This window comes from Mobula birostris, chromosome 18 (assembly GCF_030028105.1).
Source record: "Mobula birostris isolate sMobBir1 chromosome 18, sMobBir1.hap1, whole genome shotgun sequence".
NCBI lineage: Eukaryota > Metazoa > Chordata > Chondrichthyes > Myliobatiformes > Myliobatidae > Mobula > Mobula birostris.
In genome coordinates this window covers 60,098,386-60,112,866 of record NC_092387.1, presented here as the reverse complement: position 1 = coordinate 60,112,866, position 14,481 = coordinate 60,098,386, and the positions used below count along the sequence as shown (strand labels likewise).

The 14,481-nt window shown below is 41.9% G+C and overlaps 1 long non-coding RNA gene across 1 annotated transcript in view; it reads left to right on the top strand.

The window, feature by feature from the left end:
• Nucleotides 1-1,812: 1,812 nt before the first annotated feature.
• LOC140212157 (uncharacterized) overlaps nt 1,813-14,481 on the top strand; it is a 22,753-nt gene continuing 10,084 nt past the window's right edge. The window contains exon 1 of the long non-coding RNA XR_011889655.1: nt 1,813-1,895. This is a non-coding gene — a long non-coding RNA (uncharacterized lncRNA). The remainder of the gene's footprint in view (nt 1,896-14,481) is intronic.

Here is a 14,481-nt window from a genome sequence, read left to right as displayed (position 1 = left end):
TCCCAATAAAAATGCAAGACTTAATGTTGGCAGAAAGGAGAAATAACTGATATTGATAAACCAAGGAGCCTTGCCAAACATCCCAACTGCAGAACAACACACACAAAATGCTAGAGGAACTCAGCAGGTCAGGGAATATCTATGGAGTGGAATAAAGAGTTGATGTTTCAGGCCAAGACCCTTCATCAGGTCTGGAAAGGAAAGGGAAGAAAGTAGAACAAGACGGTGAGAGGAGGGAAAGGAGTAAAAGCTGGCAGGTGATAGGTGAAACCAGGTAGGGGGGAAGATGAATGTGTGGGGAGTGGGGAGGGGATAGTTGAAAGAGGTAATGGGCTGAAGAAGAAGAAATATGATAGGAAAGGAGAGTGGACCATGGAAGAAAGAGAAGAAGGAGGGGCACCAAAAGGATGGGCAGATAAGGAGAAGAAAAGCCAAAATTCCTGAACATTTTTTTCCCAGAAATTCCTCAGGAGAACATCTGCAGTTTCAAGGGGAAGCATTAACGTCTGGTAGGGCTGTTCACTGATCAGAGTCATTTAGAATTCTCCTGTAGTGAAACAATGTTTACCAGCTTGGAGCAGAACCAGGGTGTCTCCCAGTCAACATTTCCTTCTGGTTTTCTATCCTGATAGATACAAGACTTGTAACTTATGTGGAAATACTCCTAGATCCTCTAGAAGGTTAAAATACCGAGTCCATTTCAACATAGAACACAGTTCATTCATCATTGTTATAGCAGCACAGTAGCTTATATTGCTATATTTATACTCTATTCTTGGTTGGGACAACTGTAACGAAAATCAGTTTCCCTCAGGATCAATAGTATGACTATGACTATGACTATAGGACAGCATTTAGGATAATGTCTTTACATCACCTCTGATCCGGGTGAAATTTCACTACTGTCTTTAACGAGTTTGTACATTCTCTCTGTGACTATGTGCTCCAGTTTCTTCCCACATTCCAAAGATGTACAGGTTAGTAGTTAATTGGTCACATAGGTATTGGATGGTGTAGGTTCAGTAGGCTGGAAGGGCCTGTTATCATGATGCATTGCAAAATAAAATAAATTCCTTCCTTAATTTCATTGTGAGAACAACATCATCATAAAGATTGTTGTAGTTCTTGTCAATGTCATCCAAGTTCAGAGACTAGTAGATAGAATGAACAGCCAGTGCCTTTTTACCAGAGTGGAAATAGCTAATATGAGAGGGCATAAGTTTAACACAATTGGATGAAAGTATAGGGGGGATGTCAGAAGTAGGTTTTTAACACAAAGAGTGTTGGATGTGTGGAACACACTGCGAGAGATGGTGGTAGAGGCAGATACATTGGGAACACTTTAGACAATCACAGACAGGCACATGTAAAGTAAAAGAAAAATGGAGGGCTATGCAGGAGGGAAGGGTTAGTTTGATCTCAGAGTAGGTTAAGAGGTTGGCACAATATCCGAGACCAAAGTGCCTGTGCTGTGTTGTACTATTCTATGTCCTGAATACTATAACACATTTCCCAAATACTTTCATTTATTGCCTCTGCTCTCCATTTCACAACCATTTTTGGAACTCAAGAGTGTGCTGACGCAGAACTAAGAGCTGGTTGCAGCAGGACTGTATGCAAAGAGATGCTTATTTCAGAAATGGAAGTCTTTTGCAATGAAATACGTTGATGCATTCAGCACATCATGATTTCTGTTCTTAAACAGGAAGCCTGGCCTATCATCCTATACAATCAGCATTACATCTGTGAAATGACTCATGGCTCACAGAGTCACAGTTTCTCTTTTATTAAAGAGAGGCACAAGAGACTGCAGACGCTGGGATCTGGAGTAAGGCAAATTGAACTCAACGGGTCAGGCAGGATCTGTGGAGGGGAAAGGCGAGTCAAAGATTCAGGTCGGGAACCTTGATTTTTTAAAAACTAGCTTGGAAATAAGAGATGATACAGAGAGCAAGGAAGAGCAGATATTTAAATAGACCTTTCGTATTTTCAACACTACAGCCAGGAAATTAATTTTGATTTCTGAGTTAGGCAGATATGACAGCTAATTTTCATGTAGCAATATGATAAACTGCAGATGGCATCAGTAACTGTTATCACCCTAAGCTCCTGTAAATTCACTCTCCCTCCTCTAATTTATTCTTTGGGCTTTCCTACGCCAGAAACAAAAAACTTAATTATTTATATTTATAAAGTGCTTTAAAACACCTTAGGGCCATGAAATGCACTAAAAATAACAGCCAGCTTTTACCTTTCACTCAGGTTTTGGCAGTGCCTATCAACCTTAACTGGTTTAGAAGATATGGTACAAGTTCAGAAACAGAATCAGGTTTAATATCGCCCGAATATGTCATGAAATTTGCTAACTTTGTGGAGGCAGTATGTTACAATGCATGATAATATAGAGAAAAAATACTGTGAATTACAATAAGATATAGTGAAATTAAATAAGTAGTCTGTTCTCTGTAGCTAAACATTGGTTTATTACCATATGATTCTGATTAATTAATATGTTTGAGAAAATTGTTTTAAGCAATTAGTAATGTGAGAGCAACAATTTGCAACATTAAAGTAAATACAACACTTGTAGCCTTATTGCTAGTGATGGCAAAGTAGGAGCTGTCAATAGCCCTTAATACCACTCATGACCATGATTCAAAAGCTCAAGAGATTCTGCAGATGCAAGAAATCTTGAGCAATGCACACAAAATGCTCAGTAAGTCAGGTAGCATCTATGGAGGAGATTAAACTGTCAATGCTTCAGGCAGAAATCCTTCATCAGAACTGGAGAGGAAGGGGCAGAAGGCAGAATAAGAAACTGGGGGCAGGGGAAGGAATACAAATTGGCAGGTGATAGTTGAGACCTGGTGAGAGGGAATGAAGTAAGAAGCTGGGAGGGAAAAGATAAAGGGCTGAAGAAGAAGGAATCTGATCGGAGAAGACAGTGGACCATGGAAGAAAGGGAAAGAGAGGGTTGATGGACAGGCAAGGAGAAGAGATGGGTGAGAGAAGTTCAAAAGGGAAATCTGTGCAACTGATCCAAGAAACAAACAGCACTCACGACAGTGTTTCCACATTCCCTATGCTGTCTGGACTTTTGTCAACAGTGAACATCTGAGCATCCTCTTTATTTATAGCCCTCACTACCACTCATAATCCTAGCCCTAAGGTGGATGGTCAATGGTAAATCTCCTTCTTTTACACACATAAACAACTCCCTCTCATGCAGCAAACAAGCTTTCATTAGCTGTTAAACACATTAACTATAACAAAACCAGTGGTTTTTACAGTATTCTTTGCATATATCAGACCATGGAGATGATCTGGAATTGGAATTGGTTTATTATTGCCGCATGTGCTGAGATACAGGGAGAAGCCTGCCTTGTATACTCTTCATATAGATCAATTCATTACATGGTGCATTGAGGAAGTATAAGGTAAAATAATAATGAGTCCAGAATAAATAACAGCTACAGAGAAAGTGCGGTGCAGATAAATGATAAGGTACAAATCATAATGAGATAGATTGTGATGTCAACAGTCCATCTTATCATACTAGGGAACAATTTTAAGGTCTTATTACAGTGGGGCAGAAGATGCCCTGGGGCCTGGCGGTATATGCTTTCAGGTTTTTGTGTCTCCTGCCTAGTGGAGAGGATGGGTAAGAATGTCTGGGGTGGGTAAGACCATAAGACCATAAGACATAGGAGCAGATTTAGGCCATTCAGCCTATCAAGTCTGCTCCGTCATTCCATCATGGCTGATCCCAGATCCCATTCAACCCCACACACCTGCCTTCTTGCCATATCCTTTGATGCCCTGACCGATCAGGAAATGGCCAACTTCTGCCTTATATATACCCAGGGACTTGGTCTCCACCGCAGAGCATTCCACAGATTCACAACTCTCTGGCTAAAAAAAATTCCTCCTTACCTCTGTTCTATAAGGTTGCCCCATCAATTTTGAAGCTGTGCCCTCTAGTTCAGGATACCTCATCCACAGGAAACATCCTCTCCATATCACCCTATCCAGTCCTTTCAATATTCAGTAGGTTTCAATGAGATCCCCCTGCATTTGTCTAAATTCCAGTGAGTCTAAAGCTGCCAAATGCTCCTCATATGTTACCCCTTTCATTCCCAGAATCATCTTCATGAAACTCCTCTGGCTTCTCTACAATGACAACACATCTTTTCTGAGATATAGGGCCCAAAACTGTTGACAATAAGTATGGCCTGGTGTCTTATATAGGCTCAGCATTATCTCCTTATTTTTATACTCTATTTCCCTTGAAATAAATGCCAACATTGCATTTGCCTTCTTTACCACAGACTGACCATGTGAATTAACCTTCTGGGAGTCTTGCACGGGGACTCCTTAAGTCCCTTTGCACCTCTGATGCTTGAACCTTCTCCCCATTTAGATAATAGTCTGCACTATTGTTCCTTTTACCAAAATGCATTATCACACATTTCCCAACACTGTATTCCATTTGCCACTTTTTTGCTCATTCTTCCAATATGTCTAAGCCCTGCTGCAATCACGTTGCTTCCTCAGCACTACCAGCCCCTCCACCTAGCTTAGTATCATCTACAAACTTTGTCACAAAGCCATCAATTCCATTATCCAAATCACTGATGAACAATGTGAAAAGTAGTGGTCCCAATACTGACCCCTGAGGAACACCACTAGTCACTGGCAGCCAACCAGAAAAGGCCCCTTTTATTCCCACTCACTGCCTCCTGCCTGTCAGCTATTCCTCTATCCATGCTTGAATCTTTCCTGTAACACCACAGGATTTTATTTGTTAAGCAGCCTCATGAGTGGCACCTTATCAAACGCCTTTTGAAAATCCAAGTAAATGACATCTACTGCCTCTCCTTTGTCCACCCTGCTTGGTACTTAGACCATAATACAAAGGAGCAGAAGGCCGCCATTCGGCCCATTGGGTCTGCACCACCGTTTTATCATGAGCTGATCCATTCTCCCATTTAGTCCCACTCCCCCGTCTTCTTACCATAACCTTTGATGCCCTGGCTACTCAGATACCTATCAATCTCTGCCTTAAGTACACCAAATGACTTGGCCTCCATTGCCACCCGTGGCAACAAATTCCATAGATTCACCACCCTCTGGCTAAAAAAATTTCTTCGCATCTCTGTTCTGAATGGGTGCCCTTCAATCCTTAAGTCATGCCCTCTCATATTAGACTCCCCCACCATGGGAAACAATTTTGCCACATCCACTCTGTTCATGCCTTTCAACATTTGAAATGTTTCTATGAGGTCCCCCTTCACTCTTCTAAACTCCAAGGAATACAGTCCAAGAACGGACAAACGTTTCTCATATGTTAACCCTCTCATTTCCGGAATCATTCTAGTGAATCTTCTTTGAACCCTCTCCAACATCAGCACATCCTTTCTTAGTACTCCAAGTGAGGTCTTACCAGTGCCTTATAGAGCCTCAATATCACATCCCTACTCCTATACTCTATTCCTCTAGAAATGAATGCCAACATTGCATTCGCCTTTTTCACCACCGACTCAACCTGGAGGTTAACCTTAAGGGTATCCTGCACGAGGACTTCCAAGTCCCACTGCATCTCCAAACTTTGAATTCTCTCCCCATTTAAATAATAGTCTGCCCGTTTATTTTTTCTGCCAAAGTGCATAACCATACACGTTCCAACACTGTATTTCATTTGCCTCTTCTTTGCCCATTCTCCCAATCTATCCAAGTCTCTCTGCAGACTCTCTGTTTCCTCAGCACTACTGGCCCCTCCACCTATCTTTGTATCATCAGCAAACTTAGCCACAAAGCCATCTATTCCATAATTCAAATCGTTGATGTACAACGTAAAAAGAAGTGGCCCCAGCACGGACCCCTGTGGAACACCACTGGTAACTGGCAGACAACCAGAATAGGATCCCTTTATTCCCACTCTCTGTTTCCTGCCAATCAGCCATCGCTCTATCCACGTATGTAACTTTCCCGTAATTCCATGGGCTCTTATCTTGTTAAGCAGCCTCGTGTGTGGCACCTTGTCAAAGGCCTTCTGAAAATCCAAATATACAACATCCACTGCATCTCCTTTGTCCTGCCTACTTGTAATTTCCTCAAAAAATTGCAATAGGTTTGTCAGACAGGATTTTCCTTTAAGGAATCCATGCTGAGTTCTGCCTACCTTGTCATATGCCTCCAGATACTCCGTAACCTCATCCTTGACAATCGACTCCAATAACTTCCCAACCAACGATGTCAAGCTAACAGGTCTATAATTTCCTTTTTCCTTCCTTGCCCCCTTCTTAACTAGCGGAGTGACATTTGCAATCTTCCAGTCCTCTGGAACCATGCCAGAATCTATTGACTTTTGAAAGATCATTACTAATGCCTCCACAATCTCCACAGCTACCTCCTTCAGAACACGAGGGTGCATTCCATCTGGTCCGGGAGATTTATCTACCCTTAGATGATTCAGCTTCCTGAGTACTTTCTCTGTCGTAATTGTGACTGCGCACACTTCTCTTCCCTGACACCCTTGAATGTCCGGCATACAGCTGATGTCTTCCTCAGTGAAGACTGATGCAAAATACTCCTTCAGTTCCTCTGCTATCTCCTTATCTCCCATTACAATTTCTCCAGCATCATTTTCTATCGGTCCAATATCTACTCTCACCTGTCTTTTACTCTTTATATACTTGAAAAAGCTTTTAGTATCCTCTTTGATATTATTTGCTAGCTTCCTTTCATAGTTCATCTTTTCCCTCTTAATGACTTTTTTAGTTTCCTTTTGTAAGCTTTTAAAAACTTCCCAATCCTCTGTCTTCCCACTAATTTTTGCTTCTTTGTATGCCCTCTCCTTTGCTTTAACTTTGGCTTTGACTTTTCTTGTCAGCCACAGTTGCATCCTTTTTCCATTCAAAAATTTCTTCTTTTTTGGAATATATCTGTCTTGTACCTTCCTCACTTCTTGCATAAACTCCAGCCACTGCTGCTCTGCCGTCCTTCCCGCTAGTGTCCCTTTCCAGTCAACTTTGGCCAGTTCCTCTCTCATGCCACTGTAATTTCCTTTACTCCACTGAAATACTGACACATTGGATTTCGGCTTCTCTTTCTCAAATTTCACAGTGAACTCAATCATGTTATGATCACTGCCTCCTAAGGGTTCCTTGAAAAACAGATTTGTCAGGCAGGATTTCCCTTTACAGAAACCATGCTGACTTTGACTTATTTTATCATTAGTCTCCAAGTACCCTGAAACCACATCTAATAATAGACTCCAACACTCCCAACCACTGAGGTTAGGCTAGATGGCCTATAATTTCCTTTCTTTTGCCTTCCTCTCTTCTTAAAGAGTGCAGTGACATTTGCAATCTTCCAGTCCTCTGGGACCATGCCAGAATCAAGTGGTTCTTAAAAGATCATGAACAATACATTCATTATCTCTTCAGCAACCTCTCTCAGGACTCTGGGATGTAGCCCATCTGGTCCAGGTGACTTATCCACAATAAGACATTTGAGTTTGCCCAGCACTTTTCCCTTTGTAATAGCAATGGTACTCACTCCTGCTCCCTGACACTCTGCTAGTGTCTTCCACAGTGAAGACAGATGCAAAGTACCCATTAAGTTCATCTGCCATTTCTTTGTCCCCCATTACAACCTCACCAGCATCATTTTCCAGTGGTCCAGTATCAACTCTCACCTCCCTTTTACTCTTTATATATATTCTTCATATTTGATTATGCTGGCTACCTAATGAGGAAGCAGAAATGAGGCTACCTCACTATCTTTTTTTTAGTTTTGCACTACTTATTTAATTTTTGTATATATATTTACTGTAATTTACATTTTTTCTATTATTATGTATTGCATTGTATTGCTGCCGCAAAGACAACAAATTTCACAACATTTGCTGCTGATTCTGAAGTATAAGCAGAATCCATGGAAGTGAGGCTGGTTTCCATGATGCGCTGAGCTATGTCCAATACACAGCAGTTGCTAGTGGTAACGGGCAGAGCAGTTGCCGTATGAAGCTATGATGTATCCAGATAGAATGCTTTCTATGGCGGATTGATAACAACTAATAGTGGTTGATGGGGATATGCCAAGTTTCTTTAGCCTCCCAAAGAAGTCGAGGCTTTGGTGAGCTTTCTTATCAGTGGCATTGACATGGTTGGACAGGCTGTTGGTGATATTCAATTCTAGGAACTTGAAGCTCTCATCCCTTTCAACCCCAACACCGTTAATGTAGACTGAAGCATGTGCATGTGCCTGTCCTGCAGTCAATATAGATAGCTCTTCTGTATTGCTGACATTGAGGGAAAGATTGTTGTCATGACACCATGTTACTAAGCTCTATATCTCCTTCCTGTAACCCAACTCAATGTCATTTGAGATACGGCCCACTACAATGGTATCATCTGCAAACTTGTAAATGGAGTGAGAGCAGATTTTGGCCACACAGTTATGAATGTAGAGAGTAGATTAGGAGGCTGAGGACACAATCCTGTGGAGCACCAGTTTTGGGGATAATTGTGGCAGAATATCACTATTCTAAATGAAATGCAATGTCCCTGCATCCCACTATGTTCTTTTTATCTAGACATCGTACACAATCAGTTAACTAAAAAAAATGGAAGAACTTGACATAGAAACATAGAAACATAGAAAATAGGTGCAGGAGTAGGCCATTCGGCCCTTCGAGCCTGCACTGCCATTTATTATGATCATGGCTGATCATCCAACTCAGAACCCCGCCCCAGCCTTCCCTCCATACCCCCTGACCCCCATAGCCACAAGGGCCATATCTAACTCCCTCTTAAATATAGCCAATGAACTGGCCTCAACTGTTTCCTGTGGCAGAGAATTCCACAGATTCACCACTCTCTGTGTGAAGAAGTTTTTCCTAATCTCGGTCCTAAAAGGCTTCCCCTTTATCCTCAAACTGTGACCCCTTGTTCTGGACTTCCCCAACATCGGGAACAATCTTCCTGCATCTAGCCTGTCCAATCCCTTTAGGATTTTATACGTTTCAATCAGATCCCCCCTCAATCTTCTAAATTCCAACGAGTACAAGCCCAGTTCATCCAGTCTTTCATCATATGAAAGTCCTGCCATCCCAGGAATCAATCTGGTGAACCTTCTTTGTACTCCCTCTATGGCAAGGATGTCTTTCCTCAGATTAGGGGACCAAAACTGCACACAATACTCCAGGTGTGGTCTCACCAAGGCCTTGTACAACTACAGTAGTACCTCCCTGCTCCTGTACTCGAATCCTCTCGCTATAAATGCCAGCATACCATTCGCCTTTTTCACCGCCTGCTGTACCTGCATGCCCGCTTTCAATGACTGGTGTATAATGACACCCAGGTCTCGTTGCACCTCCCCTTTTCCTAATCGGCCACCATTCAGATAACAATCTGTTTTCCTATTTTTGCCACCAAAGTGGATAACTTCACATTTATCCACATTAAATTGCATCAGCCATGAATTTGCCCACTCACCCAACCTATCCAAGTCACTCTGCATCCTCTTAGCATCCTCCTCACAGCTAACACTGCCACCCAGCTTCGTATCATCCTCAAACTTGGAGATGCTGCATTTAATTCCCTCATCCAAGTCATTAATATATATTGTAAACAACTGGGGTCCCAGCACTGAGCCTTGCGGTACCCCACTAGTCACCGCCTGCCATTCTGAAAAGGTCCCGTTTATTCCCACTCTTTGTTTCCTGTCTGCTAACCAATTCTCCATCCACATCAATACCTTACCCCCAATACCGTGTGCTTTAAGTTTGCACACTAATCTCCTGTGTGGGACCTTGTCAAAAGCCTTTTGAAAATCCAAATATACCACATCCACTGGTTCTCCCCTATCCACTCTACTAGTTACATCCTCAAAAAATTCTATGAGATTCGTCAGACATGATTTTCCTTTTACAAATCCATGCTGACTTTGTCCGATCATTTCACCGCTTTCCAAATGTGCTGTTATCACATCTTTGATAACTGACTCCAGCAGTTTCCCCACCACCGACGTTAGGCTAACCGGTCTATAATTCCCCGTTTTCTCTCTCCCTCCTTTTTTAAAAAGTGGGGTTACATTAGCCACCCTCCAATCCTCAAAGGAACTAGTCCAGAATCTAACAAGTTTTGAAAAATTATCACTAATGCATCCACTATTTCTTGGGCTACTTCCTTAAGCACTCTAGGATGCAGACCATCTGGCCCTGGGGATTTATCTGCCTTCAATCCCTTCAATTTACCTAACACCACTTCCCTACTAACATGTATTTCGCTCAGTTCCTCCATCTCACTGGACCCTCTGTCCCCTACTATTTCTGGAAGATTATTTATGTCCTCCTTAGTGAAGACAGAACCAAAGTAATTATTCAATTGGTCTGCCATGTCCTTGCTCCCCATAATCAATTCACCTGTTTCTGTCTGTAGGGGACCTACATTTGTCTTTACCAGTCTTTTCCTTTTTACATATCTATAAAAGCTTTTACAGTCAGTTTTTATGTTCCCTGCCAGTTTTCTCTCATAATCTTTTTTCCCCTTCCTAATTAAGCCCTGTCAAACAGTATCTGTGGGAAAAGAATCAGTTATTTCAGAATTTCTGTTTATTCTCAGGTTCCAGCATCAGCAGTTTTATTTATTTTACACTACCACTTAGTCTAGGCTGGCATTCAAATCTGTGCACTGGGTTTGATATGGTTCAGATATTACTGGAACTGGAGGGCTTGAACTATAAGGGGAGGCTGGATAGGCTGAGACTGTTTTCCCTGGAGCTCTACATCTCTACATTTGGCTCTCCTAAGGTTTTAGTCTGTTCTGTCCAAGAGGATGTAAAAAAAATTAAAATGGCAGAGTTTTGGAGGGAGACTAAGTAGTTCCCTGGCAATCTGTTTGAAATTCTGCCTTGATCTGCATAGAGTCAGATAGCACAGAAACAGGGCTTTGGCTCAACTGGTCCATACGAACTTATTTGTCTATATGAACTGGTCTCATTAGCTATATTTGGCCCACGCCCATTTTCTATCCATGTACCTGTCTAAATGTCTTTTACACATTATAATTGTAACCACCTCTACAGCTCCCTCTGGCATCTTGTTCCCTATACCTACCACGCTCTGTATGAAAAAGTTGTCTTTTTAAATCTTTCCCCTCTCATTTTAAACCTATGCTCTCTTCACTTCCCCAGTCCATTACATCCTGCTCTAATTTTAGATGGCCTTCTTCACTGTCCACCATACTACCAATTTTGATGGTATTTGCAAATTACTAACCACATTGGCAACATCCATCATGCAAATCATTAATATAGATGACAAAATATAGTAGATCCAGCACTGATCCCTGCAGCACACCACAAGCATCCAGTCTGAAAAACAACTGTCCACTATCACCTGCTGACTCCTTCCACCAAGCAAAGTTTATATCCAATTGGCTGGTTCACTCCAGATCCTATGTGATCTTACCTTCTGGACTAACCTACCATGTGGAACCTTATCAAGGGTCTTGCTAAAGTCATGACAAAAGAAACTGCAGATGCTGGAATCTGGAGCAACGTGCAATCAGTTGGAAAAACTCAGTGAGTGGTCAGACCCCACTTGGAGTACTGTGCTCAGTTCTGGTTGCCTTGCTACAGGAAGGATGTGGAAACCATAGAAAGGATGCAGAGGAGATTTACAAGGATGTTGCCTGGATTGGGGAGCATGCCTTGTGAAAACAGGTTGAGTGACCTCAGCCTTTTCTCCTTAGGGCAACAGAGGATGAGGTGACCTAATAGAGGTGTTTAAGATGATGAGAGGCATTGATCATGTGGATAACCAGAGGCTGTTTCCCAGGGCTGAAATGGCTAATATGAGGGAGCATAGTTTTAAGGTGCTTGGAAGTAGATACAAAGGGGATGTCAGGGGTAAGTTTTTCCACACAGAGAGTGGTGGGTGTGTGGAATGCACTGCCGGTGGCATTGGTGGAAGCAGATACAATAGGGCCTTTCGAGAGCCTCTCAGAAGGTACATGGAGCTTAGAAAAATAGAAGGCTCTGTGCTAGGGAAATTCTAGGCAGTTTCTGGAGTAGCTTACATGGTCAGCACAATGTTGTGGGCCGTAGGGTCTGTAATGTGCTGTGAATTTCTATGTTCCACGTTCGAGCAACATCTAGGGGAAGGAAAGGAATTGTTGATCCTGTTCAGGGTTTTGACCCTAAATGTTGAAAATTCCTTTCCTCCCACCAATGCTGCTCGACACTCTGAGTTCTTCCAGCAGAATGTGTGTTGCTTTGGTGAAGGCTATGCAGACAACTTTCATGGCCTTAGTCTCATCAATCCTCTGTATCACCATAAACAATTTATGTTTATATCACACATTTAATGTACTAACATGTCCTTAGCTGTAAATATATTCTGTCCACAGCTCCTAGATGCCCTTCAAAACACTTACCTTTCGAACTTGAAAATACTGTATGTTGTCTTTCCATCATTACCAAGTGATGAATCTTGGAAATCTCTACCCAACAATACTGTGTATCTTAACCATAGGCATTTCATGCTGAGTTTGCCAGCACTGATCTGGAAGGAAAAGGCATTGTATAAGGACAGGGACTGCCTTTTAACATTACATGTTAACTTTTACAGAAGGGCAATCCCTTAAATGACTACAACACACATCAAAGTTGCTGCTCAATGCAGCAGGCCAGGCAACATCTCTAGGAAGAGGTAGAGTCACATTTCCAGCTGAGACCCTTCGTCAGGACAAACTGAAAGAAGAGCTAGTAAGAGATTTGAAAGTGGGAGGGGGAGGGGGAGATCCAAAATGATAGGAGAAGACAGGAGGGGGAGGGATGGAGCCAAGAGCTGGACAGTTGATTGGCAAAAAGGATATGAGAGGATCATGGGACAGGAAGCCTAGGGAGAAAAAAAAGGGAGGTGGGAGGAAAACCCCAGAGGATGGGCAAGGGGTATAGTGAGAGGGACAGAGGGAGAAAAAGGAGAGAGAGAGAATAAGAACATGTGTATATATATTTCCTCGTGTTTGCCCTTAAATGACTGACTGCTTCATCTGTATGCTACAACTATTGCATTCAATTTATGAACAAGTCTTTCATTTTTTAAAAATAGTTCTTTCAAATTTCAAGAAATTGCAGCATTTAGTTTCCAGAGTTTATGGCTTTTAAAAAATGCTTTTATCTTTGTCCTCATAATTATAATTACAATGAGTTCATCATATCACGTACTTTATAAAAATGCATTCCATTACATCTTTGTGATTGTCTGCAATTAAAAGAAAAAGTAGCAATTGCAATGTTTTATAGCAACTAAAAATGGCCATGAAATCTCAGTATCCTAGATAAAATGAAATTAAAATTAGCTTTATTTAGAGACATCGAGTCATAGAAAAATACAGCACAGGACAGGTCTTTCAGCCTATCTAGTCTGTGCTAAGCCATTTAAACTGCCTACTCTCCATCGACCTGCAATGGGGCCATAGCACTCCATACCCCTACTGTCCATGTACCTATACAAACTTCTCTTAAATGTTGAAATCAAGCTTGCATGCATCACATCTGCTTGCAGCTCATTCCACACTCTCATGACCATCTAAGTGAAGACGTTTCCCTTCATGTTTCACCCATAATCCATGACCTCTGGTTGCAATCCCACCCAACCTCGGTGGAAAAAACCCACTTGCATTTACTTGGTGTCATCAGCAAATTTGCTGATCCAGTTAACCATATCATCATCCAGATTATTGACAAAGATGACCAACAACGGGCCCAGCACCACTCCACTAGTCATAGGTGCAACCATCTATGACCACTCTCTGCTTCTCCCACAAAGCCAATGTCTAATCCAATTTACTACCTTGTCTTGAATGCTGTATGTACATTTGTCATATGTACATTGAAACATACAGTGAAATGTATCGTTTGCTTCAAATCCAATCAGTGAAGATTGTGTTGGGCAGCCAGCATATGTCACCATGTTTCCAGTGCCAGCGTAGCATGCCTACAACTCACTAACCCTAACCTGTACGTCTCTGGGAGGAAACTGGAGCACTGGGAGGAAACTCATGCAGTCATGGGGAGAACATACAATCTCCATAGTCTGGCAGGTGCTGAACTCCAATCAGTGATAGCTGGTGCCGCACAGCAACAGACTAACTGCTATGCTACAGTGCTGCCAGTTATATTTTTATTTGTGTCACCAAATTTGTCATTATACTTAAAAAGGATAGTCTATTGTTAGAATTTCATGTCATCAAGGTGTTAATTTCAAATAAATACACCTGCAATACAAGAACAGTAAATGTCCTTGATGAGTAGGATTAAAGAGAATCTCAATGTATTAAAAACCAGAGGGTAACTAGACAGTGAGTAGGCGCACTTAAGGCCAAAGGAATTTATGCCTGGAGCCGGAGGAAGTGGGTGAGGTATTAAAGTAGTACTTGGCACCTATGTTTGCCAAGGAAAGGGACAAGG